General features: G+C 37.0%; 1 protein-coding gene and 2 long non-coding RNA genes across 3 annotated transcripts in view; 2 read left to right on the top strand and 1 right to left on the bottom strand.

Moving 5' to 3' along the window:
• Positions 1-24,943, bottom strand: part of LOC112052803 (E3 ubiquitin-protein ligase ZNRF1) — a 113,733-nt gene that overhangs the window by 67,964 nt on the left and 20,826 nt on the right. The window lies entirely within an intron of this gene.
• LOC128198785 (uncharacterized) lies at positions 14,872-16,097 on the top strand. The gene is made up of 2 exons (XR_008251490.1): positions 14,872-15,086; positions 15,170-16,097. It is a non-coding gene; the product is annotated as an uncharacterized LOC128198785 (long non-coding RNA).
• On the top strand, positions 17,680-18,905 carry LOC128198784 (uncharacterized). The gene is made up of 2 exons (XR_008251489.1): positions 17,680-17,894; positions 17,978-18,905. It is a non-coding gene; the product is annotated as an uncharacterized LOC128198784 (long non-coding RNA).

The raw sequence follows: 24,943 nt of genomic DNA, 5'->3' as shown, positions 1-24,943 counted from the left end.
GCGACGTGCACCCAGCGCACGTGTCTGCGTGACGTCACCTGCACCTGTGTGACGTCACACAGACACTCGCACGACAACTCACAAATTTCTAAATGATATTACAAACTCAAAAGTACTTAGTAAATCAAGCAATATTTTCTGGACAGGTGTTTTGTCCTCTGATCCAATATAATATTATGCGTTTTGTGCGAAAGCTTGCTGTCTATGTGGTGTCTAGCAGATCTATACTAATATTATAAAGTTCTAAAGTTTATGGTCCAGCAGTGTACGTTTATCGGCTGATAATGATGATTATGGAAGTTTATTATATCGTAGGGGGGAATCTCTAGATCTAACGAACCAATTTTGAAAATTATTTTACCAAAAAGCCAGGTTATTAGTGAGTGTCATAGGCTATATTTTATCTCCATATGTCACGGGAACGGGAACTACGCGGGTAAAACCGCGGGGTGTCGGCTAGTATAGGTAATAAACGTACGGTTTGTATAAACTTCACGAGTAGCAGTCGCAGTGTTCGTATACGCGTTAATTTCAAAAACAGGTCATTTACATTAATTTTTACAGTTCCAGTTCATAAGTTTAGTTCAGTTTTGATTCCGGTCGATACTCTAGAGAGGTTTTACCCGCCCAACCGAAACCTACCACACCAGAAGTGAACCAAAGTAGAAATCTGAAATCCAAGTTAATCTCTGAAATTACTGCATTTACTTTTCATATGATTTTTTTTCATATGTACGTAGAAAACGTACGTATGAAAAAATTCGCTTCAAATGTAAGTATACTCTTTGTTTCAGTGAGATCGAACTTAGATCTATATCTGAATTCCTTGCAATATCATTGATAAATAATCTATAATATAAAAATGAATCGCAAAATGTGTTGGTAAGCGCATAACTCAACAACGCCTGGACCAACTTGGCCAAATCTTTTTTTAAAATGTTCGTTGAAGTTCAAGGATGGTTTTTACGGCGAGAAAAATTAGAATTATTGCTGGAAAAACCCTAAAAATAGCCCTTTTCTTTTTCCCATAAAAATGATTTGTAACTAAAACGTAGTCAATTTGAGCTTTATTGTTGTTGTATAAAGTTCATATTAATAATAATTAGAAAACGGGGTAGGGGTAGGGTAGTGGTAGGGTAGGGGTAGGGTAGGGGTATAGTAGGGGTAGGGTAGGGGTAGGGTAGGGGTAGGGTAGGAGTAGGGTAGAGGTAGGGTAGGGGTAGGGTAGAGGTAGGGTAGGGGTAGGGTAGGGGTAGTTGAAAGTTTACATCGAGTTTCACGCGGACGAAGTCGCGGGCATCCGCTAATAAATTATAATTTCTACAAGTGCAGATAAGAAATATTGTCGGAACTAAAAACCTCCTTTCGGATATCGTCCTCTTTGATAAAAGTACAGTACGTATAGATAATGATCAAGTAAAGGCTATAACCAAGGCGTCAAATTTTCGTACATTAGGTACGTCCAACTGCGTCCTACGGCTGTCGTACACCGGTTTCGTGATTGATATTTTTTATTCTACAAGGTAACGCTTGACTGCCAACTAGCACTAGCAGTGATTGAAACTATAACATTGATTATCTAATTCACTGTTTATGTAAATACATACTAATTTATAGATGACTTCTAGTCATCTATAGACCCGCCGTGGTTTTACTCGAACTTATAAAAAGTCAAGTCTGTTTAGAATGATCATCTGTCAGTGGCTTTATCTTGATACAAGCCCGCGATATATAGCTCTTTTCAATGTCTAATATCAGCAAGGACCTAAACTGTACTGAGCATACTTCAAATTCGAATTCCATACACCTAGATAAGATCCTTCATTAGGAGACCCCGAAGGAGAAATCTCAAATAACTGTACTGAGGATGATGATTATCTAAAGGGTTTTAAAGAAATGCCTACTATACTACAGCTCACATAACCGTGCTAATATAAAACCAGGGTAGGTGTGTTAAAGAAGATAATCCCTTCAATGTTTTTATAACATAGTTATAGTGTTATTTCATAAATGCACATATTAATCGTCACAAAATACTGACTCAAACGTATCTCTCAAGCAATGGTAGGTAACTAGGTACAGATTTAAAAATATACATATAATAATAATAATTATGAGAGTATAGGTAAGTTGTACTGCATTGAATGTGATGCGATGGTCTCGTACCACACCAGTGGCTGGCACACGTGATGGGAGCAGATAACGACATCCATGGCAATTACTGCGAGTGATTCACGTCGGTGACACCAGCGCCGCGGCACCCAAGCAGTCATGTAATACAAATGTGCAATTATCAACGCGTCACGATCGAGGAAACAACATGTTTTCTAATTAAAATTCATAATTGTTTTAAAAATATATATAAAAAAAAGCAACTGCAATGTTTTCTAAAGTAAATTTTCCATACTGTTATTGTTATTGCAAAAGTAATTCTATCTCTCTGTTAGTTATTAACTTATTACGCCTTAACTAAACTCGGAATTATCAGATTGTTAAAGACTACCTTTTGTCTTACATAATGTCTACTTGTCCAATGTCACGAATCTTCGAAACTACTTTACCATCACGTGGTTTTTAAACTGATGAATTAAAATTAACATCGAACAACGTGAATGTTTAATTAGAAGTTATTTCATAGTGTAAAAGTAAAACACCAAAACAAACTAATAATTTGTATCGGTAGCTTATACGTTCAATAAGACTTATGTTCAGTGTTCACTATTTACTGTAACTACTACTGTACAAAGTTATGTATACACATGTAATGTAACTATGTACAATGTACATGTATCTAGTAGCAACAAATACGCATTTGAAGTGTTCGTCTGTGTCACTTCAAGTGGCAGCGATAAAAAGCTAAAACATTGGTAAGCCATTACGTAGCCGCTTGCAACACTCCATTCACAACCGCTTTATTTTTGTTCAATCCATTAATTGATTAATATTATGTCATAGTATTTAATAACATCTGTACGTCTGTGCGAATATCACGAGAATCTGCGACTGCCAGACCTTATTCTACATATAAAAGTTGAAAGTTTGACAACCTCTGCTCCTACCTTAGGTAGTATGGAATTCTTACCGTGGTGGCTTTATTTGGTATATTTACTTAAAATTAAAACATAGGCCTCTTTTACCCATCATTATACTATACTATTTGACCCGGCAAACGTTATGCCAAATTAAAAAAAAGAAAAATACTAAAATCTCGATTAAAAACGGGGGTGTTTTTGTGTAAATTACTTTACAATCTATTAGCCAACGTACCAAAAAGAAAATCACTAAAATCGGTCGAGCCGTTTTAATGATGCGACCACAAACATCGTGAGTACGGATTTATTAGATCATAACAAACGAGTTAAATTTAGGATTTTCCCTGTGGCAGAGACACTTTTTAGCGTCGGCTAGTTTGATTTTATTTGTTATTATTTTTCTTATCTATAAAATAAACAAATGAAGATTAATACCTACTGTTTGTTAAACTACAAATTTATTTTCCTTTTGTTTTGCAGTGGCTGTGACGAGTTTTACTGTTCTCTATAATTGTTTTTAAAGAAAAAGAAGTTTTTTTTCTCAAATTTTCATGTAAGTACTGAATATGGTAGTAAATTACATATAACGAGCATATTAATAACAGTTATTATTACGAATATGTATTGTATTCGATTCGGTGTATACTGCACAGTTGATTTGATTTCATAACAATGCATTGTCCTAACGAGTTGTTAACAAACGCACAATTGCATACGGCCGGCCCTAAACTACACAAGTAGATGCACACACAGAACAAATAATTACCGACCTATTACAATATTACCCACAATTGATAAAATTGTTGAAAAGTACATTTGTCAGCAATTACACGCATTTTATAAAGATCACAACGTATTATCTGATAAGCAATATGGTTTTCAGCAGAAAAAGAGCACATCGCAACTACTATCAGCATTTACAGATTCTGTCAATAAGCATTTAAATAACAAAAAACATGTCTTGGTTGTATATATAGACTACAGTAAAGCATTTGATATGCTTCGACACAACGTCCTACTTGAAAAACTACAAGATAATGGAATAAGGGGCCCACTTCTGAAATGGTGTCAAAATTACATGACTGACAGGTTGTATAGAGTGAAAATTGAAGAAACGTTAAGTAAAGATGTGACTGTAACACAGGGAACAGCACAAGGTTCGGTTATTGGCCCTTTGCATTTTTTAACGTATGTAAATGATCTTGCAAATAAAATTAAAACGTGCGAAATGTTTCAATTTGCTGATGATACTTGCTTAGTGTCCGCTCATCACGACATCCACGAAGCTATGTTCCAGCTTCAATCAGATTTTGATTCACTATTAAAATGGTCGCATGACGTTGGCCTAGTTATTAATGTTGATAAAACTAAAATGATGTACATTAGTTCGAGTCATAACAGATACAATGGTATTACAAAGCTTATAGCACATAGCCATCAATGTATGCATAAAAACGAGCAACATTTTACAAAACGGACATCTAATATTTGTAGTTGTGCTTCCGTTGAGACGGTCTCCAGTCAACGATACCTAGGATTAATTATCGATGATCGTCTTCAATGGAAAGAACACATTAATTATGTGTGCGATAAGCTTCGTGCTCTCCTGGCTAAACTATCATTGATCAATAACAAAGTTCCATTTTCCACCTTACTAATGATGTACAAAGCACTAGGTGAATCAATAATATCATATGGATTGAGTAGTTATGGTCTTACGTATAAAAGTAATATTAATCAAATATATCAACTTCAACTACGCCTTTTAAAAACCATTGTACCGAAAAAAATAAAACAACAATATAGAAATGATTATCATGTCTTATTTAATTACTGTAAATTAATGCCAATAGACGTAAAAACAAAATATTCCATAATAACAGAGCAGTACCTTCAAATAAAACCTAAACTGAAGGAAATTACATACAATAAACAACTAAGAAGTTCAAAAAAATGTAAATTGTATGTACCGAACTTCATAAATGGGTATGGTAAGAGAAGGCTGGAATATATTGTTCCGACAATCTTTAACGATTTTCCGGATGCGGTAAAGAATCTTCTAAAAGATACCAATATACTCACGAACGTACATAAGCGGAAACTAAAGAATTATTTTTTGGGACAGCCTGTGTAGCGTCGCAGCACCGGTTCACTCACACTTTTTTTCAACTACCCTATAATCATTATTCTTGGTATTTATCCTCTTCTGTTTGTTAATCTGTTTATTTATCCTCTTCTGTTTGTTAATAATGTTCTGTTTGTTCCTAAATATTGTATTTATTGTATGCAATAATAACCAGTGCACAGTAAAACTAACTGTGGTTTGTGTTGCACTATGGTTAGGCTTAATTTCAATGTGTTGTTTGTTAAATAATAATAAATAAATAAATAACACGAGCGCTGCACAACGCGAATTACAATCTGCACAGACAGATGCACAGATAAGTGCACAGGATAGAAGCGCTGCACTCCGCCGTTTCGCAACAACAACACATACCGATTTCCTTCCTCGCGTAATGCCTCTGCTCCCCGCTGTGGTTGGTCCCGAACGACTGACCCATGTTGAGCACTTTGCACAGAATCACTGGGTTTAGTGGAACTCCTGGTGAGTAGTCAGCTGATCGCTCGCGTTAAATGGACTGTTACTGCGCTTGCGCGGTGGCACGAGATACGTGCGCGTCGATAAACGCTCCCGATGATACTGAGTGAGCCGGCCACAGAGCAATACGCCGGGCCGGGTGACTGACTGCCGCCCGTCGGCGCCGGTGACCGATAACGTGCCTCTGTGTTGCGGTTAATCTGCACCACTCTGTTACGCACGCCTTGGGAAACTGCATCTCATACGCTAAATCTTCAGGGTTTCAACTATCCCCGTTACAAAACCATCACCATTATTAGCTCATTTTACCGGCTCACTGAAAGGTCAGGTTTTCCTCTCCGAAGAATAGTTGTATCCCATTTGGGGTCGATTCCGCTATTTTATTTATGCGACGATTCGCCTATAAAACGAGTGTTATTAGATTTTGAACTTTATTTCCATGGGATGTCAAAAATAAAATGGCACTAACAACGAAGTTGCCATGGAAATGAGCGATGTCACATCGCTGTAACTTTACAGAATGCAGCGGCTGACGGTTAAAGTTGATGTTTTGGTGAATACTATCTATAATATGACGGATTTTTTATTTCATTTAATTTCATATAATATGGCAACTCATTGTATGACGTCTTCCTTGCATTTCCCCTAAAAAGTTTTCATTTCCACACATATTTTTTGGATTTTTCACCAACAATAAAAAAGTACGCCGCAATAAAAATTAGGCTCTCTTCAGTATACGACATTTACCACTTTATAGCTACGACAAACTCCCCCTCGTCATAAAACGTTAAAATTTATGTAAAAATTTGGCTTGATAATTTTAAATTTTATACAGTGAAATAATTACTAATGAGTCATACAAATGCGGGGATCACTAGCGGGAACCCGCGAAACATTCCGACTTAAATAATATTATCTGGGATGACATTTTTTCCTTGCATTTTTGATAAAATAAATAACAGGTAATATGTTGTTCCAGATTCCAATTCTTTTAATAAGTATAGAGATATCACTTGTAATGTAACATAAACAGCAGACAGTAATTGTCCTATTTGATCGTATCTTTAGTCTATATCGAGTTGATAACACAACAACACAACACAATCTGAAGACGCTTTGTGCATGTAGGGCGTTGCGTTGCGCAGCACATCGTAACACAATGTGTTGTCTAGGTCAGGGGTGGCAAAACAATGGGAAAATATACAGCATCGAAAGTCTGTTTAACAAAACTATTTCGATTAAAAGTTAAGTAAGAGTATTGATTTTTTTATTCTTTATGCACCTCACCTCATTCAATGTTTAAAAATGGCGCTAATGACAGAAAAGTTAAGGAGTACTATGCCAACGATGAAATGGATGAAAGTAACATTAGAAGAAAGATGTTAAAGCTGCAAGAAGAAGAGGAGAGGAAGACCAAAGATGAGCCTTCTCTTCTTTGGCCTTCCTCTCCTCTTCTTGGAGTGTGCGAAAGAAGATATTATGTGTATGTATGTAGGAGTCGTGATAGCCCCGTGGATATGATATGCCTCCGATTCAGGGGGGTCTGGGTTCGAATCTTGTCCAGAGCATGCACCTTCAACTTTTCAATTGTGTGCATTTTATGAAACTAAATATCACGTGTCTCAAACGGTGAAAGAAAAACATCTTGAGGATGGTATGCAGATACCAGAGAATTTTCTAATTCTCTGCGTGTGTGAAGTCTGCTAATCCGCATTGGGCCAGCGTGGACTCGAGCTCAGCAGTGAGCCGAATATGGGTTGATAATGATGATGATGATGTAAAGTGTAAAAATTTACAAATTAAATGGAAGACGGTTTTGACCGTCTTCCACTTGGTAATTGCTCATTGATATTTATATGGTATTACAGGTAGATCAAATGATCTATAGCAACATATGAGTTCATAGGTTTCATTCAAGATTCGATGTGAGGAAAAAGGGTTATTCTAAGGATTCAACGCGGATGCTCGCTTACGTAATAAATATTTGTTTAAAAATATAAAAGGTGTGCGACACCTGGCTTCAGTCGTAGCTTCGCACTGCCCATTGTGCATGTCGCACATTGTCTAGGTCATTGCAGTGCAGTGCAACGAACACAATCTGTAGGTCGCAGTGACAGTGTTCATTGTCTGGTTAGCACGCAATCACTGATTGATTGCCGAGATGATGGCAAGCGGGCTCTTAGGTAACGATTACTATCTACTATAGATAAGGAATGCCCCTGCAATCGGCAATCAAGAATAGACTGATGATTTTGATTGATAACGAATGACAGACTTGACGCTCTTTAACCCGTGCTATAGACCTGCAGTTTAATCGTCCGTGTGAGTCAGTTTTCTGTTCAGATTTTCCTAATGTTTTTTTTTTTTGAAATTACGATTAGATAAAACTGTATCACTGTTCAATGCAAACAAATAGACAAACAAATATTTCATCTTTATAATACTAGTCATAACCTGGTAATGATAATACTAAAATTCAGCATTATTTCCATAGAAGTTTTAAAAAAAAACATATCATTAGTGTTCATTCATAATGGGTAAACGTTTCAGTATAAAGCGTAGAGAATTAGGGTTCTGTCGCTTAACACCATAAGGCCTAACATACGCACCACGACATAATCGTATCTCCTGTAGAGGAATAGACAAAATTTCAGCAATGGCAACATTGTAATCCCAGTCACATCTCTTTCGTCCCAATGCAATGACAAAGATAGTGACATATTCGGTGGCGCCACAATTGGTTGTGTTGTCTATTTCTCTTCACGAGATACTTTGGTAGCATGTTAGGGCCACAGATGAACCTTGTTAGCCTCGTCAATCGATTATATAATAAACCTGCACGGAAAATTTGCAATCACTTCAATAACAGCTGTCGAGAATTAAATAAATAAGTTAAAAGAAACATTAATTAACATGAATAACAAAAAAAATTAAAAGAAAAACATCATTACCGAGAGCGCAGAGCGGCTGTTACGCAATAGTATGGAAAGTGCTCGTCGAATCAACCGCTGCGAAGGACAGCGTTGAGACGCAAAGATTTTGCGCGTCTGATAACGCGCCTGCCTTATTTACATAAAATATTAATTCACAAAAATATAAAGTATTATTATTTATTATAAGTACGTCATATATCTGCTAGTTAAGGTAACTTTGTGGTTCCTTACCTAACAGAGAGACACTGAATTATTATCAGCAGATTGGGATTCAAAAATACGGAGTATTAGATATAATTTTTAAATATATATTTTTGTCAATTTACAGCACTTTGCGTGCCTGTCTGTGAACATATTTGGGATTACTGAAATCTGTCGTAAGGTAATCAGACATCAAGCAGACAAAATAATTGCAAAAATTCTACAAAGATGCAAGTTAGATATTTTCAACTTTAAACCTTGTCAATGTTTTAAAATAACGCCTCTGCTGCCTATTAATCCAATAATATAGAAATCAAGTCAAGCCGTTAGCACTACAGGCACGTGGGCTTATCGGAAGGTGAGTGGCTAGCATAAGGTTTTTTAATGTATGTAGATGTAGGTGGTAGAATCTTTACAAATTGTCAACTGACGTGTTAAAAGTGCTTGTAAACTGAACCTACTTGAAATAAAATAATTTAGAATTTTAATAGGGTTATATTATAAGTAAAAATGTTAAAGTTATATTAAAAGAAAAACTCCTCCGATATAGGTTCGTGAGTTCTCAGATGCACTTTCGCAACTATAAAGTGCACTGGAGTCCTATCCTAAAACATGGATAAGGATCCGGTTGTGCAATCCATGTCGAAACTCAGCTATCCTGTGACCCAGATCATCATCAATGACGTAGATACAGACGTCATCCAATGACCTGAGTCACAACCGAGTTCGCAGAAGCAACGCGAATCGGTAACGGGTGAAGACGTTATGTCAACATGAGTCAAAGGCGTTTGGACGAAACACAAACAAACATACTCGTATAACGAGGAAGTACCGTATTCTGCGGAAAATGTGATAATTACATCTTACACAGATTTCTCTGAAACTGCCTACTTACATAAAAATAACTTCAATCATGACTGTGTGATGTGTATTTTGACGACCTATATATATTTGAGCTGTGATAGCCCAGTGGATATGACCTCTGCCTCCGATTTCGGAGGGCGTGGGTTCGAATCCGGTCCCGGGCATGCACCTCCAACTTTCCAGTTGTGTGTGCATTTTAGGAAATTAAATATCACTTGTCTCAAACGGTGAAGGAATAACATCGTGAGGAAACCTGCATACCAGAGAATTTTCTTGATTCTCTGCGTGTGTGAAGTCTGCCAATCCGCATTGGGCCAGCGTGGTGGACTATTGGCCTAACCCCTCTCATTCTGAGAGGAGACTCGAGCTCAGCAGTGAGCCGAATATGGGTTGATAACGTATATATATTAATTTACTGCAGACAAATTCTGGAAAAGGAATATTAGAACAAACAAAATAGTATGACCAAAGTCAAAATTGTTACTTAAAGATATTTAAATAAATTTATATATTGCGGATAAATTTTATCTATTAGTAGTTTCAAGTACAAGCAACAATTTAATCTCATTCTAAAAATAAATGTGATCAAGACAATCATGCAATTTACAATTTATCAAATTACTAGAACATTTCAAATTAGCATTAACTCGATGAACTTTGTTGCAAGTCGAGCAATTGTGCATTTATGTGAAGTTGCTATTATAACTTACACAGGCGTTTCGCTAGTGATACAATATTTTTACCACGGACTTTAAAAGCGATACAATAGAGATACGGATTATATCATTATTAACCAAAAATACGCTAAATACGATTAAATAAATTAGAACTTTGGTAATTTACTTATAGAATCTTGTCTTTAAATGCAATTTTAAAATTATTCTTATAATTTATCCCCACCATTATTGTCGCGAGGACATCAAAAATCTGATTATACATTTATTATCTAGACCTGCTTTAGAAGTAGGTAGCAAGGCACGGTCGACGCTTAACTCTATTTATTACAAGTTTTAAGCTTGCCGCCAACAATGCGCCGAACTAGGTTAAGCGGGGATCGGAGTAGCTGCTCTACATGAACCTACCAAATTATTTTCAAATTCAAATTATTTGCTTATTAGATTCATTTGAGCAACACACGAGTACAACTGGCTCTGTATATGTTTTTGTAATTGATAGCGATTTAACTTTTATCAAATGAAGAAGGTTCGATGGATCGACCTTTTTCATAAGACAAAAGTTACAAGCTTTTAGATCAATAGTAACAATACGAACCCCTATATAGCTAAAGGATACGTACTCGTATTTGCAGATCAAATGTAATAAAACCGGAGCCGGGTATGCAATCAAGGTTGTCTGTATACTAAACTAACAGAAACTCCGCGAATTCCCATTCACGTAAGATTACAGGGACAAAATATAACGTTAGACACTCACAAATAACGTGGCTTTCTTGTGACAAAAGAATTTTCCAATAGATCCAGAGTTTACGCCCTAAAACATCACAAGCTTTACCTCTATAAAATTAGCACAGATAAGTATAGACGCATTATCTCGATCTAGCAGGGGATGCGATGACGTTATCAAAAGAATGTATAGCGCTTGCACCGCTCTCCATGAAACCGTCACCTCTTGCCGTTTTTAAATGAATCTGTATACCATTCCCGATCGTTGCCCTTACCCAAATGTTTGTTGACCTAACCCAAAACTCGTCCAGCGAATTTCGGTATAATGCGACCGGTTGCATGCACTTCCTGATGCCCACGCTTGTAATGACTCGCGCACACGACGGGGGATCGCGCTGTCTCGCAAATAGGCCATGTCATTCATACAAAAATACTAAAATCGCGATTATAATACGGGGTAGAAGGGTGAAAAATACTTTGATACGTATTTATCAAATTAGTGTACAAAATCATTAAATTCGGTCGAGCCGTTTCAAAACATATGACCACAAACACGTGACACGAGATTTTGATTTATCAAGAGTTTAAATATTTACTCTAAAATAGTAATAAAATATAAAATCCTAAATAGTTCCAGGCTGGGAAACCCAAAGTATTACAAAGAGAAATATTCTTTCGCTACGCGTTAAGGCACCGCGACGTGTGCGCCAAGCTTAACCCTGCCCGAACCTGTCTGTATGTTTACCGCAAAGACCAAAAACCCCATCAGATCGGTTTGGTCTGAAACTACCCGAGTGCATTTACCTGTGCAGAAGCAGTGCATTTACCTCTAAACCGTAAACATTTAATGCTGTTATAACTGTTCCCTCTCCATCAGAGAAATGGAAATGTTTAAGCAAATGTCCTTAAAATAGAGGTAAGTAGGTTCTAAATATGTCGTGTACGTGGGTTTCAACAAAATAAACATTTTTTTCCTACCATTCTTAAACACTATAATATGTTAATTTCTTCCCCGATTTTACCCCATTCCCCATCCCCGTCCCATTCCATAAACATCATCGGCATCCTCTAACCAGAGTTCCAACTCTTGCCACAGAGAACCACCCATATGATAAACTTTCCCCCCCGTCTTCGCCCTTTCTAGCCCTCGGGCTTCAGAGCAGAGGTTCAACGCTCGTCCAACCCACCGGTGACGCTGCTACGGTTCCATTAAAAAGTAAATAAACACAACGAGATTTTCTTAATAGAAACAAAGCAACCTCCTCCTTCCTAAGCAATACGAGTAAGACAAAAAGACAAAAGACTTGCAGCATCATCAGCACAGATGCGGTTGCAACTGGATATCGTCCGCAGCGCACGCTACGTACAGAAACAAAGAGTCTGTAAATAAACACACAAGGACAGTTATAAAAGGAATCGTAGGGGGCTTTGGAGCCATTCGTTAAGTTGTTTTGTTGTAACGTAATTTCGCAGGATGTTTTGGAAATATGTGTACAAGTTAATACTGCAACTCTGGTTAACGTTTAATAACACGTCTTTGAGAACAAACAAACATGAATCTATACCAATATTATAGCCAGCAGATTAGACTGCACATACATGAACCACTGCTGTGCCGTTTCTGATCGAATGACAGATAGCAGTGGTTCTCGTAAACACCATAAATTGCAACTAACATAGTTAATAAGTCATAATTGTTACTAACAAAACATTAGGATTTATACCTAGTACCAGTTTGATTCACAAAATGAGTCTGGGTTACTTGAAATAAACGAATTAATAAGAATAATAATTATTATTATAGAGGTAAAGTTTGGAGTGTTGTAGGGGGTAATTTCTGAATCAACTAAACCTATTTTGAAAATTCATTTTTGTGAGTCCCATAGGCTTTATTTTATCCTCGAATTCTCGCGGGAACCTGAACTACGCGTACTAATAACTAATTTTAAAGCAATTATTTCAGGACCCCTAGAACTAGAACAGTTTCTATAGGCTTTATTAATGTGTAAATCTAAATCCTAAAATATAATATAGTGTGAATATAAATGAGAAACACTGACTATGTGTTGCCTTTCACGTTCCAACAGATGTACCGTGCGAATAGTCAATATCTCTCTAGAAGGAGTCGCAGATGGAAGTGATATTGATTTTCTGCGACACAGAAGCGACTTTAATCAAAGAGATTGACACGTCACTACACGTGCAGTATGCTAAGAGTACACAATCATGTAAAGTAATGTCGGAATACACTTTGGTATAGTCTGGCGAGTTCGTTGATGACACTCCCATGATAAGCAGGCGACGGGGGGAAGACTGCGCGGGTGTGAAATTGTGCGTGCGGGGAAGCGGTGCATCAGTCGGGGGTTTTTCATTCATCGCTACACGCCCCCCGGCCCGCGCGGACGATTTGAAGTGTTATGAGCGAATTTGCCAAGCTATAGATGTATCATTTATGGGATTGGTAAACGGAATCACGAAAATACTTTGACATGAAATTTGTAGACAAATAATTCTCTAAATCTTATACTTTAACAGCGTAATGTCTTACGGTATTTTATTGTGGGGCAAGGCTGCTGATATACAATCTATATTTGTACTTCAAACAAGAGCAATTCGAGCAATATATCAATTAAAATCACGCGAGTCCCTTCGTCAAAAGTTTAAAGAAATAGGTATACCAACAGTAGCCTGACAATATATTATATATAACAGTATAGTATATGTAAGACAAAATATTAATTTGTACTTACTAGACACGGGCATTAGTTAGTTATTTCTGCATATCGTCTCCAAAGAGTTAAAAAATCTTTTGTGGGTTTGGGTGTACTCTTCTATAATAAGATCCCCAAGACTGTGATGGACCTGCCAATGCATAGCTTTAAGCAATGTGTTAAAAAACATTTACTTATTAGAGGTTACTACAACATTGATCAGTTCCTTAATGATAAAGATGCTTGGAGGCCGTTGGATCAGCTTCCACCTTCACACAGGAAGTAAAACTATAAGAAATTGTAATTGTTATCAATTGTAAATTATAATACTGTATGACTTTTTCATTTCAAAAGAGCAACTGTTGAGTTTCTTGCCGGTATCTTCTCAGCAGAACCTGTCTTCCGAACCGGTGGTAGAATCTTTACAAATAGTCAACTGACGTCTTTACAAATAGTCAAAAGTGCTTGTAAACTGAGCCTACTTGAAATAAATGATTTTTGATTTGATTTAAAGTGAATACCAAAGTTGCTGTTTCTAAAGAACAGAGTTACGAGCAACTGTTTCTTATTTCTGTAAATTTAATACGTTATTTAGTTGCAATAATGTGCTGTTTCTATCATGTTTTCATATTTCAGTCCATAGAGCAAAATTGTTTACATCTAATAGATGGGCATCCATTAGACGTAAACAATTTTGCCACAAAGTGTAACGTCGTGGATTTTAATTTTGGGTGGTCAAATTTGGAATCTCTAGGTTTGTTTCGAAAGGCAGCGACATCGATGAATGTCGTAGAGATTACGAGGTTCGCTGCTAGATGGCGCTTATATTAAAGTGCTCAGACAAATAAATATGGACAAGTAGTTGGAGCTTTATAATCTGTATATAGACTTAATATATGGTTAGAGGTATTCCACAAGTAACGAAAGGTATGGAATCCGAAACCGACTTTAAAAACAAATGTCACATATTATCTGTGCAATTTGTTGATTGTACTCTGTAAGAAAGATGAATCGGTAACTTTATAGCTTTGCTATTGGTGAGGTTTTTTATGAAGAAAGTCCCGTTATCTTCTCGTTATATACTCGGGCACGTTCGAGTTTTTTCTTTTGGCTGGCTGAAACTTGGAGACATGTAGTTGACTTTCCAAAACATTAAATTTACTTAGAGGCAGTGATGTAAGATACTTGGTAAGACTCGAATTTATATTTGGTTAGCATTCGTGATTATCGAATTTTGTTGTGCTAAAGAGACAAATTCTTGCAGTTCCGGTCAACCATAAAAATTTCCCGTGAGATGTTAAGATGGCTACCTACTGGGAACTAGGGCGGGATATCCTTTTAAGGTACTCGGTTGAAATTGTTTTTTTCTTTGTCCGGCGTAGGTCAAACTTTAGTGACATGTGCTAACCTCCGTATTTTGTTACAGGATGGGAATGTAATATATTCTGAACTTAACCTAACCTATATACGTGACCTAATGTAATCACACTTCTTCTTAATACAACCACGTTATTATGTAGAAACGTAGATTGGTTGTAGACATTTGAAACGCCGGTTCTGAAACCTTTGGTCATTCTTGGAACATTTTTATGGAACCTGAGTTGACTATTACATTTAATCATTTGCACGCGTCGAGTAGCATGCTGTTAGCGGCGTAAATCTTGGAGGTTCGCTGGCCGCCAGACAAAATGACGGACGGATGAATGCAACAGCAAGGTCAGCGACCGCGTGGTGTCAGCTTCCATCATAAACGTCAGGTCGTACCTATTCTTTCTTTTGTTAAATGGAGTCATGCTAAAACTTCTATTTTTATATATTGTTTTTTTAAAAGGATGCGTTACATTAATTGTTGGTGGTGATTCGGATATACCGTTCAGATTACAATAAGATTTAGAGATAACTAGACCTCTTTCGTGAGTGTTTAAAATGCAACGTGTTTGTTGTCCCTTTAGTATAAACGTGTGTAATTGCTAAGCGAACTTAAATGGAATCATCCTTGTGGATTTGGCTGGTAGCGATGTGAATTCATAACTTCTAGTGCGTTGTTCGACGGACCCACTTTAAATACCTAGCCGTGGCAGTGGTTTGGTCAACAAAAATCCAAACGCTATATCGACACCATCTAATCCCCAAGGATTGGTATAATAAAACAAATATTTGAGATAACCACTGTTTATTTACAAAGTATGTACAAAGTAACTTAACATTTAGGAAACCTGGTTTTTTTATGTAATTTAACCCATTAATATTTTGTCCTTTTAGGGTTTCTCAAGGGTTTAGCATTACTTTTATATTGTAAAAAAAAAAGGTTCATCTAAAAATATAGAAGCCAAATACCGGTGATTACTGTAAAAGTGTTTTTTTTGTTTACTTAACCCCGCATCCTCCTACGGGTATAGATCCGAAAGCCAGAATCTCGGTGGTAACATTTGAGATTCTGGTCTACAAGCTGTATGTTTGGCTGGTGACGCACTAGAAATTTCATCCAAATCGTTTCACAAAAACCGGCACAAACTATAAGGCTTGCAGTGGCGCCCAACGTGGGGCCACTGCAAGCCTTATAGTTTGTACAAGAAGAATGGTAAAGTACACTTATAAATACAAATAGGTTACTACAGTTTGATAGAGTGATGAATGAAAGGTCAGTATAAATGATGAGGTAGGTGTGTATTAGAAATGGATGGATCAAGTTGGATTGGGTTAGTCGGAAATTCCTGAAAGGTGATTAGAGAAATATTATTATCACGCTATGAACAAAATATAGTTCGTGAGATATTTACTGTGCTGTGTTTAACACAGAGACGCTTTGTTCCCAGAGATCTGTTAGCAATCGTTGTGCTAGGAATTATTCCCAGACTCTGGGCATTTATTATGGAGTCATATGAACTCATTTCACATGGAGACTCAGTCCCATGTTGGTATATGGTATAGTGATAACATGTATTACAGTTTGAAATAGGCTGTGTTAGATCAAGCTGCATGAAGCAACAAGATCGTTTATGATATTTTCATAAGTTATTCTCCAGTAGTGTTGTTTAGTTTTAGAATTTCTTATAGAGTTAGGTGGGCGTAGTTTAAAGAAGATAGTGAATAATTTAGGTGATTGAACCTAACATTATAATAGGTAGCCGGAAATTATTGTTATTAGTTGCCGACGAGCAAAAATAGATAGAGTTATTATGTTTGCTATTATTTTATGAGAGTATAAATTCAAGATGTAAAATAGAACCAGGCATTTTTGTTACAGCAAAGGGAAACCGGAACAAGTATCTACATCAACGTTAGTTATAGTTTAATTTTAGGTATCATCGGTATTTAGGTATATATATTTTTTTTTTCTTTTACTTATATTTTCTTTATGTAGTTTAGATGAGTGTTTTATTCCATTATCAGTGTTAGCATAGAGTGTTTTTTTTTTTTTTTATAACGTCGTTACAGATGATTGCTTCTTAGAGCGCTGAGGGCAGCGAAAGTTTTTTGGTAGCAAAAAACTTCTACTATTTTGGGGGGTATTGTAACGTCGTGGATTTTAATTTTGGGTGGTCAAATTTGGAATCTCTAGGTTTGTTTCGAAAGGCAGCGACATCGATGAATGTCGTAGAGATTACGAGGTTCGCTGCTAGATGGCGCTTATATTAAAGTGCTCAGACAAATAAATATGGACAAGTAGTTGGAGCTTTATAATCTGTATATAGACTTAATATATGGTTAGAGGTATTCCACAAGTAACGAAAGGTATGGAATCCGAAACCGACTTTAAAAACAAATGTCACATATTATCTGTGCAATTTGTTGATTGTACTCTGTAAGAAAGATGAATCGGTAACTTTATAGCTTTGCTATTGGTGAGGTTTTTTATGAAGAAAGTCCCGTTATCTTCTCGTTATATACTCGGGCACGTTCGAGTTTTTTCTTTTGGCTGGCTGAAACTTGGAGACATGTAGTTGACTTTCCAAAACATTAAATTTACTTAGAGGCAGTGATGTAAGATACTTGGTAAGACTCGAATTTATATTTGGTTAGCATTCGTGATTATCGAATTTTGTTGTGCTAAAGAGACAAATTCTTGCAGTTCCGGTCAACCATAAAAATTTCCCGTGAGATGTTAAGATGGCTACCTACTGGGAACTAGGGCGGGATATCCTTTTAAGGTACTCGGTTGAAATTGTTTTTTTCTTTGTCCGGCGTAGGTCAAACTTTAGTGACATGTGCTAACCTCCGTATTTTGTTACAGGATGGGAATGTAATATATTCTGAACTTAACCTAACCTATATACGTGACCTAATGTAATCACACTTCTTCTTAATACAACCACGTTATTATGTAGAAACGTAGATTGGTTGTAGACATTTGAAACGCCGGTTCTGAAACCTTTGGTCATTCTTGGAACATTTTTATGGAACCTGAGTTGACTATTACATTTAATCATTTGCACGCGTCGAGTAGCATGCTGTTAGCGGCGTAAATCTTGGAGGTTCGCTGGCCGCCAGACAAAATGACGGACGGATGAATGCAACAGCAAGGTCAGCGACCGCGTGGTGTCAGCTTCCATCATAAACGTCAGGTCGTACCTATTCTTTCTTTTGTTAAATGGAGTCATGCTAAAACTTCTATTTTTATATATTGTTTTTTTAAAAGGATGCGTTACATTAATTGTTGGTGGTGATTCGGATATACCGTTCAGATTACAATAAGATTTAGAGATAACTAGACCTCTTTCGTGAGTGTTTAAAATGCAACGTGTTTGTTGTCCCTTTAGTATAAACGTGTGTAATTGCTAAGCGAACTTAAATGGAATCATCCTTGTGGATTTGGCTGGTAGCGATGTGAATTCATAACTTCTAGTGCGTTGTTCGACGGACCCACTTTAAATACCTAGCCGTGGCAGTGGTTTGGTCAACAAAAATCCAAACGCTATATCGACACCATCTAATCCCCAAGGATTGGTATAATAAAACAAATATTTGAGATAACCACTGTTTATTTACAAAGTATGTACAAAGTAACTTAACATTTAGGAAACCTGGTTTTTTTATGTAATTTAACCCATTAATATTTTGTCCTTTTAGGGTTTCTCAAGGGTTTAGCATTACTTTTATATTGTAAAAAAAAAAGGTTCATCTAAAAATATAGAAGCCAAATACCGGTGATTACTGTAAAAGTGTTTTTTTTGTTTACTTAACCCCGCATCCTCCTACGGGTATAGATCCGAAAGCCAGAATCTCGGTGGTAACATTTGAGATTCTGGTCTACAAGCTGTATGTTTGGCTGGTGACGCACTAGAAATTTCATCCAAATCGTTTCACAAAAACCGGCACAAACTATAAGGCTTGCAAAAGCTAACCTTATAAATTTTGAATAACTTAAATATTATACAAGATATTAAAATGAACAGCAAAAATGGAAAATCTTAAATTCAATTGAAATTTCACACTCATTTCCTAGCAACCGAAGTCGCGAGTTTTAAAATAGTTTAGTTTCTAACTAGCGAGTCTAGTTAGAAAATAAAACGATTTTGAATTTGACTAAAATGTTTATTTAGAATTTAACTAAACTAGCGCGCGTGCTAATCGTCGGAAACGCGGGTGCATCTAAAATAGCGGAGCCCCAATACCACAAGGGCGCTGCCGCGTGCGGTTTTATTTTCAGCGGCCGGTTACCGTGCGGCTTGTGGGCCGATGGGCGGAAACCGGCTGGACATGTTTCGTGCTAACTGCTGGTGCAACGTTATTGTTTAGCGGCTATTTTCATAGAGATGTAGTACGACAATAATGGTGGGCGTCCACATATCCGCATCGTACTTATCGGACGCATCGCATCATTCAACGGATTTCTAATTTTCTAATATTACGGACGTACGATGCGGATCAGTGGACGCAATTTTATATAGTTACGAATACTTTGACTTACCTACGTAAAATAAAGGCATTTTAAAATGAAATAATGCATTTAGATCAGCGGCACACGTGTTAAATAATGTCTGTCTTACAAATTCTAAGCCTAGTACCATTAAAAACTAATTAGCAAATGTCGTTGACTGCCTCATTGTCCAGTGGTAAGCCGCCTGCCTTCGGATGATTAGGTACTGAGTTTGAGTCGCTCGACAAATACTCAGTATTCCTTTACTATTAGAAACTTTTGGCCCCGTATTACAAAGAGTACCTACTGTAAGCCATCCGTCACGGTCATTATCGATGTCTGATAGTAATCGTGACACAGTAAACGTTATAACTAAAAGCCTGCCAATCCACACTGAAAATAAGCATCAAATCTACTCCTTATGTAGAAGACAGGGCCTTCTATATGAAGAGTAGCAATAAACATAGTTTGGTGCTGTTTTAACGCCCGCCCGTTCGCTCACCAAACCGCATTGAAGAAGCATGGTGAGTGTAAGCTCCCTATCCCCTCACCTACACGGAGGGAGTCCTTGCACTCAAGCGGGCCGTCAAAATGCGCTGATGGGTTTAACGCCTAGGTATATCTCAGGTAAACGAACACAAACCTGCGTAAAGCAGCGCTTACATAGGCGATGTACAGTGAGTATAAAAACCGAGACTTAAATTAGAAGCGGTTAAGTGTAAAGTGGAGCTGTGTATAAATAGGCGACCCACTTGCTCAAAGGCATTGACGGCTGGAGTGGCTCAAACACGCGGCGGTGAGCGAGCCCAGGCCGAGAGCCGCTCGCCGCTTGCCGGTAATTGCGCTTGACCCGCTTCACACGCCACACACCACCGTGTGCGCTGTATTATATACATCAGTACATACGTCTGTCTAGTTTTAATGGCCCACTGCGAGGCTCAATACGCCTAACACGCCACGACATAGCTGGTGACAAGCGAATCGGAAATGTCGGTCTCTTCCATTCCATCGCAACGAAAGAGAGTGACAATCCCGGTTCGGCTATAGATCGATTCGTCTCCACGAGATAATGTCGTGGGTTGCATGGTAGGCCTATTTGGAGCTTAGACTGAACACGTCACTCCTTATACGATGGATAATCACTATTACCTTAATGATAACCACCGGTTAACGTGCTTGAACAAAGAGGAAGACATCCCCATAGCATCCCTTTAGAGCACCTTTAACATCTACTCAACTCCAGACTTTATAGATAATTTCTTAGAGTGGCAAAACCAAATAATTATGTGAATTCATGGCAATTTTTTATATAACATTTTATTGGGTTGGCTTTCACTGTTAAAAATTCACCCTAAATAAGTGGTGACCCAAAGGTCTCAGTTAGGAATTGCTAAGCTAAAAGATAGCTATTTAACTCTTGTTACGAAGTTGCACAACTCATGTACGAACGTTGATAGAGCATTCCACAACATAGACGATAAAAACTATCGTCAGTTCAGTTCTCAAAGTCGTCCTGGTGGCAACTAACTATTTGGATGCAAGGGTTGCATGTCACGAGCAAACGCACGAGTTGAACGCCATTGTTAGGTCCAGATTAACATAAACGTAACCGTGTATTCATTTTCTTCATGAGCAGTTTACTTGTTTACAAACGTGGCTCACAAATGGCCTCCAAAAGGAAAACGCTTTTTATTTTACAAGTTTTTTATAGTAAATTGGGAATTGGAAAATCAAAAGCTGTTTCGATGGCATGATGGTTCATATGCAAATATTACGAATAGAAAATACAATAACAAACACTACCTGCAAGTCCTGACTAACATCTGAAAAAAATCTGGGTAAAAGGTACATTACATTCTATCCCCTTCGATGATTTTGAACAGTCAAAGCGATAAATGTCATTATAATATACTTTTCTTACATTTCCAATCAGTAGATACATTTTGTATGTCTAATAACTTACTGTATTGAGTAGGTATGTATCCGCTTACCTGAAAAAAAATACATTGAATGTGAAAAACGAACAAAAGTGACTAGACTAGAACAAAAGTAAGTAGACTATAAGGCATAATGCTTTACACTCATAAACTTTTGACTTTTGGCAAACTTTCAATCCTATGAACATAAATTTACCTACTGCATATGTCAAAATTTTGCGTAATAAAATGAAAAACTACCACAGAACAGAACAACAACGATAATACAGAAAACATGTAAATTTAAAATTAATTCGTAACATAAAAGTCAGAGATCAACTAAACATCAAAGCGAGCGATTAATTCATTAGATGAAACATAGTAGGCGAATCATCTGCATTAACTTTTAGCCCTCATTTGCGGGAGTATTTTAACGGAGCGTAAAAAAGCATTCAAATATAGTATAAAAAAAGCGTCGTGTCTTAAAAAACGCTGTCGTGTGAACTTGGTAATGCTTTTTTAACGTCCGTTAAAAAAACTTTCGTGCGAATAAGGGCTAACTTTGGTAGACAGAAATCCGAGAGATCGCAAGTTCAATTTCTACTGGTAACATTAATTACGTAAAGTAAGTCAGGCAAACAAAGTCATTTTATTTAAAACAACTGACTGTGGACTGGTCGAGTAGATAGGTACCTACTCTATTAGAAAAACACGTAATTGTATGATCTTGAAAGTGCTAAACTGTATGAAGTAATTAACAAATTAATTAATTAAATTAACTTTCACATCATTATCCCTTAGTATGCAATTTATTCTGGGATAACGCTGCTGATATTGATACAGTTATGTACTTGTATACAACATCGATATCAAATTAATACATTGTTTGAATAAATGGGTATTTTGATAAGGATACACTTTCTTTAAAAATATATTTATAGACAGTATGCTGATGTATTTAAATCACAATTATTTGAAAACATCTTTCATTAGTATGAAATTCAGTGGAAAATTTACTGAGAAAACAACTCGGAAAACCCAGGCAATCTTTTGCATAATTTTGATTCGGTTCTCAAAAAGGAAAATCTTAAACTATGAAACTTCACACTATCTATGTAGAGTTCAAACATAAAGTGAGAACAATAATTACTATAGTTACGTTCTGCCATATTGGCACGGACCTACAAAATGTTCCTTTTGAATTTGAATTTTGTTTTCACATTATTATAACCCAAAGGTGGTTAGTAAAGTGGTAAAAAAAATTAAACCTATATGGAGCACCAAGAATATAATGAACGTTGAATGTTTATACTCTAGCTTTTAAAAAGCAGTGTATTACGGGAAACATGAAAGTTTACGAGTTTATTAGATCGGAGTGTCGGTCAATGCCAAGGAAACACTTTTGTTACGCCACATCTCGCCGCCGGTTTATCAGGGAAAATCAAACTTTGGCACCATTCCGCTTTGTTCCCTCGGTTAAGGTGTCGTTGCGTGAACGCAAACATTGTATGTGGCGATTGTCGTGTCGGCGGAGACTTAGGCACGTACACTAAAGAGTATCCTGATGTCGATTTAGAGAAGGCTAGGAGGTCTGCAAAAGCTAGACGTCCTTTTCTACCCAAATATTTAATTACTAGTTCAATAAAATTATTTTATCAGTAGAAAATAAATTACTTGAATAACCACATACTGACTGGGTTGACTCGGTTACCGACGTAGGTAAGTGATATTCATGATTATATTGTATTTTAACCTGATTAACATAACCAAACCAAACCAACCAAACGAAATATTAAATAAAAATCGATGCCACATCTGATGTTAAGATGACAACAATCGCATGTAACAGAGCAAAACTTCGCAGAGCAACGCAATTATTTTCGATATCTATCATTCGAAAAAGCAGGCCGACAATTGTTAGGTATACTTCAGCCAATTTAGATAAAACCGTAAAGAGTATTTTAGATTATTTACTTATTTTAAAGAGTATTTTAGATTATAGTATCCCTCGTGAACTTCTTCTATTGTAAAAAACACACGAAAATCTATTTATTAGTTTTCGAGTTTATAGCGTTCAAGCCACCCGTTGCGACAGGAGACTTACTTTTGTGTAGTAGTGATGTGTGAAGTCGCCACGCTCAAATGGTACCTTAAGGTGATAAAATCTAGCGAACTGTGTCATCTTGGGTCGATGTCGTAATATTCAAATGCAAATTTTGTGAGGCGCGGATAGGAAACATAAACCTTTTCTGATACTAGCAACAGAAATTGCGGACACAGCCAACAGTATAATACATATATTGAAATGGTGTTTTTATGTATCTATGTAAACCTAATAAACATGTGCGTTTAATAATAAATGATCGGCAATGCATGATCCGGTTTATAGTTTTAAAACGAAACCATTTATTGCGCAATTTATATAAAACAGCGCCGTAAATCTTTTATAAGTTATTCCAAATAAATCTGTATCAATACGTTTAAATAAAATTGAAGTGTCTGTTTGTGATTTCAAAATTATTCAGTTTTACCAAGTGCTTACAGTTATTTACACGATACCAAAACACATCATCATCATCATCATATCAGCCGATGGACGTCCACTGCAGGACATAGGCCTTTTGTAGGGACTCCCAAACATCACGATACTGAGCCACCTGTAACCAGCGAATCCCTGCGACTCGCTTGATGTCGTCAGTCCACCTGGTGGGGGGTCGACCAACACTACGCTTACTAGTGCGGGGTCGCCATTCCAGCACTTTGGGACCCCAACGTCCATCGGCTCTTCGAACTATGTGCCCCGCCCATTGCCACTTCAGCTTCGTAACTCGTTGAGCTATGTCGGTGACATTGGTTCTTCTGCGGATCTCCTCATTTCTGATTCGATCACGCAGAGGTAATGTTAGGAGTACCAAAACACAACTAAGCTTTTTTAAATTTTGTCTGTTTGCTTGTCTGGGCTAATAATTTTGTCGGTTGAACCGATTTTAGCGGGTCTTTCAGTGGTAGATAGGAATATTTATTGAGCAGCATATAGGCTTCGTAGTTTCTATTCCCGTGAGAATACGGGAATAAAATATAGACATAGGCTATATTTTATCCCCGTATTCACACTCACAAATAACGTGGCTTTCTAGTGTAAAAGAATTTTGAAAATCGGTTCAGTAGATCCATACTAATATTATAAAGAGGTAAGTTTGTGGTATTGTGGGGGGTAATCTCTGGATCTACCAAAGCGATTTTGTAATTAAAAAAACACGGTTTTTATTAATTTGATGTACATACCGGTTGCAATGACATACGAGATAGAATGTCCATTTCATCGAGATACAACGTCCCACTACCACGCGGTCAATATTGCAGCCGGCAAAGCCTTTTCACAAGGAAAAACCGTTTATACCGAGTGAATAGAAAAAAATCCCTC

This window comes from Bicyclus anynana, chromosome 15, assembly GCF_947172395.1.
Source record: "Bicyclus anynana chromosome 15, ilBicAnyn1.1, whole genome shotgun sequence".
Taxonomy (NCBI): domain Eukaryota; kingdom Metazoa; phylum Arthropoda; class Insecta; order Lepidoptera; family Nymphalidae; genus Bicyclus; species Bicyclus anynana.
This window is presented reverse-complemented; position numbering and strand designations above follow the sequence as displayed.